We start from the raw sequence: 4,359 nt of genomic DNA on the forward strand, positions 1-4,359 counted from the left end.
ACCCCGGCTTACCATCTAGCGGTAGCTTTCGGAAAGGTGAAAAAACATATATTTAATACTTGCGCCGGGTATTTAATGTTCGGCTCCACCCGAACTTAGACTTTCTTACTTGTTTTTTTTTTTTGAATTGCTCGTGGATGTCTTTATTTTGTAGATAAAAAAGGGATGCCTCATATATAATTTAGATGTTCATATTTTAAGGACCACTCTAATATACATACATATGTTCAAGGAGAACCTTATATGGAAAAATAGCAACTCGGTTGTGTACCACACACGTCTTTCCCGGCGCAAACAACCGCGATTGCGAACAAAGTACAGAGCCGCAACAAAGTCCTCAAATCGATCGCTGACAAGACTTGGAGCAAAGGCAAAGAAACATTTCTGGCCGCTACTAAACTACGCAGCACCCTTGTCGTCAGCGGGAACAAGTAGCACGCACTGTATGATGCTACAGACTTGCCCTAACACGGCACTCCAGATAGCCATGGGATGCCGCCTTCTGATGTCGCAATAACACCACCTACATAGTGAAGTCCAAAAGCTTTCAAAAAGGGGGAGCGCAACATCATGCTTCGCAAGCAGTTCCTAGTAAGGGGCTACAGACGTGAGCACCGAGAGCACAACAGACAATTGGTCGATGTGGAACTTTCACCTTGGCACGTCAGAAGGCATGACTAAGAACTGCAATACATACATCAACCATTGGAATCGGTATTGGTAATCAACGGCATTCACAGGGAGACTGTCACCACCTACACTAACTCCCGGACTGTAGATGTCGCCATAAGAGTCCAATCCCAAACCTCTGGACGAAAAAGAGATTCAACTGCCGAGAGCGACTGGCATAATTGCGGCAGGCTAAACTCCTACTTTACCACACTAAATCGCGACGTACTCAAGGACCACCCGACATATGAAGGCTACCCTACAACACCAATAACCTCTTCATATGCGCACTCAACCCAACTCAATTACCACCTCTCTCCCTTTTTTTCGATCCCATCGAAACAGCATGTTTCCAGGGCCTACCGTTACTTCAGCTTGACGACAACGGTTATTGGACTAGGCAGGGCTAAGTAAGCATTTACAATAACAACAACAACCCTATCAGAAAGCTCAAGGCAAATGCCTACAATTGAGGATAGAGTCGAGTGGGTATCTTATACTTCCTAGCCAGCTGGACGAGTTCCGTATTGCTAGGATTAAAAGCCAATCCACTGTTCGGTTTAGATTGCTACTAGTCATTACTATGCCATTATTTAATTCCATTTTATTTCATTTCATTTCTATTCTTTTCTGTCGGTCTAAATTGCTAAGTAAGTGATAAGTGAGCAATCACAAAGGCCGCTTTTAGCATTAGCAGTAAAATGCCAACAAGTAGCGAATCTAAGCAGTCTAATTCAATTACCGGCAATATTAGAACTGTAATTCAAGCACTCAACACTTATCGAGGCACCCATCAAATAAGTTAAGACATTTAACAAAACTTTCTCACCGACACTTGTTAGAAAACTCTACAGGTGTTTTAATGCAAAAACTTGCCGTAATTGCCTTCCGTCATGCAACCATTCGTGGCATAGCGTGTTTGCTGCATTTTGAGGTTGTAAAACTTTGCTTTTCTCATGCCGCGAACTTCGCGTGTTCCCAAAAAGCGCAGCCGGCACAACTAAAAATAGATTGCAAGTGCTATTTTTATATCACAAATGTGTGTACAATAGGGTGGTCCAAAAATGTATGGGAGAAAAGTAAAATCGGAAATTTAATGCTCTCATCCCCTAGGATTGTTCTATACCGAAAAAAGTAGACCCCTGTTTTTTTATTTTAAAATCAAAATATATTTAGAGGTCGCTCAAAGCGCTCAAAGTTTCCCATGTATTTTGTATGGGGAACAAAATACTTTTCGTAGAAATGGCATAGAATCCATGAAAATCAAAATTTTTCAATCTGAAAACTCTGCTTCTCTTCAAAGGACTTCAGAGAATAATGCCCAATTGTTTATTTAAACGTTTTTCAATTTAAACTATTTTTTCTTTTTTTCTTTTGTATATTTCTGTTTGTATATTTGATTTTTTTGGGATATTTCGGAGACCCTTAAAAAGTAGTTAAAATTAAAAAATGTTTAAATAAACAATTGGGCATTATTCTCTGAAGTCTTGTGAAGGGAAGCAGAGCTTTCAGATTGAAAAATTTTGATTTCCATGGATTCTATGCCATTTCTACGAAAAGTCTTTTTTTCCCCATACAAAATACATGGGAAACTTTGAGCGCTTTGAGCGACCTCTAAATATATTTTGATTTTAAAATAAAAAAACAGGGGTATACTTTTTTTCGGTATAGAACAATCCTAGGGGGTGAGAGCATTAAATTTCCTACTTTACTTTTTTTTGGACCACCCTAGTGTACAAGCAAGAAGACAAATTGGCAAAATGTATTTTTTGTTAGCATGCAATGTTTTACTTACTAGCGTTAAGTACTAAGTGTCTACTTAGTCAGGACACGCAAGCGTCGCTAAGACGACGACATAACAAATAAATGTGCAACAAGTACCTGAATAGCGAGTTGTTGATAAATAAACTGTCGTTGCTTGGTTAACCGATTTATACAGTATACAATTTTTTTATGTTTATTAGTAAACAGGATGCGACTCGTTGTTTATTGTATACACATTTTCCCCCTATCAACAATCATATTGCCTTGACTACGGTTCGTCTGCAAGAAATTAATTTTTGTAGTTTTTAAAGAATCTTTGGTGAATTAGTTACTCGTCCTGACCAATGACTTGCAAATGGTTCTTACTGAGTGTTTTTTCTTTTAGTTTTTTAAACAATTCTATTACGCAGGATATTTGTCAGCAAATTCTAATAAAAAGCAGTTAAGTAGTGTAAGTATGTAGACATTTATATTACAAGTGAACTCGCATGGTGTTTAAAGGTCAAAAATTAATTAAACCTTTTACCCGGGGCGCTCTTCAAAACCCTCAAAATTATTTCAAATGTTAGTCAGAGTTTGGTCGTCAGCCGACAGGTGTACGGACGGTCGTCATTTCTTTCAACACCTTTCCGCCATTTCTTTCATGCCTCTGGCTATAGTGTTCGCTAGTGGTAGTCGAACGGGGAGAAGAAAACTACCGGAGAGGAGAAGCTAGTATTAGAGGAGAGTCTGAGGACGGAGCTGACTTTGGGCTCCCACCGTCTCTCGGATTGCCCTCTGAGCTTCCTTTTCTTCGCAAAAAAGTATCCCATCTTCGAGGTGTAACAGAATATGCCGATGGATGCATGGCCAGGGGGAGCCTGGTCACTAATATGCGAACTGGTCACTATGTGGGAACAAAAATAAGTTCAATAACCAACACAAAAAATTTACATAGACCCGATGATGCTCAGAAATCATCATACCCGGAGCCAACCTGTACGGGGTTGGTCTGTGGGTCTCCAACTTCCACCTCCCGGACACTGCCGGACCTTCGTCAAGTTCATAGTTCGTCCTTATGTAGGCTGAGTTATCCTTGGACTTTGAGTCGCACAGCACGTTGATACCTGACCCAATAAGCATCTGCTCTGAAACTTTAGAGTTTACGGAGGTAAGAACTATAGTGCGACAAGTGAAGCTCCAAGTCCAGCTTTTTACACTTCAACTTGAAAGAGCGGAAGATTTTCAAGCGTGCCCTAGGCGAAGGCAAGTCTAGGGAGGAAGCCTTAAAAATGTTACGAAAAAACCCATACCGGCTCATATCGGGTCCGCAAACGCCAGTTTAGCCACGTATTGAGTAGCGTAGATTTGGGTTTTGTTCCGGTTGACTCAGTCAATAATTCCTTATCAGCAGAGCATCTGGCACTGCTTCAAGAGGCGATAATAGATGTCGCGATTGAGAACTCGAGCACCGAAGTAAAGCCCGACATCGAAAGGTGCGTCCCTCGAGCTGGGTGGCTTCTTGTCGTCTGCTAGAACGCTCAAATAGCTCCGTGGCTAAAATCGAAATCCCAAGTTATCAAGGCTAAGCGTGTCTGGACGTTAACCTAGTGGAGCAAAATGAGTTCCCTCGAACTCACATAATACGAGCATATTTCCCCCAGAGTCCCCAGCTCAGCAACGAGAAGATTCTGAACATCATCACTGAATCACATTTCGACCGCTGGAAGTGGTAATTTTGTACATTTGGTTCCTCTCATTGACCACGCGTCAATGACAAAACATCTGTGGGGCACTTCGCCTACGAAGGAGCGGTAGAGTATTGAAACGGAGGCGGGGAAACCAACAGTTGCCTCGGCAGTAACCGATCAGGACTGCTACTCATCCTGCAGGAAGGTCACTGGGCAGTCTGGGAGCTGGCACCAGTTTATTTCAGTCTCGGAAGCT

This window comes from Rhagoletis zephyria, unplaced genomic scaffold, assembly GCF_001687245.7.
Source record: "Rhagoletis zephyria isolate East Lansing unplaced genomic scaffold, Rhagoletis_zephyria_1.1 Rzeph_scaffold_03117, whole genome shotgun sequence".
Classification (NCBI taxonomy): domain Eukaryota; kingdom Metazoa; phylum Arthropoda; class Insecta; order Diptera; family Tephritidae; genus Rhagoletis; species Rhagoletis zephyria.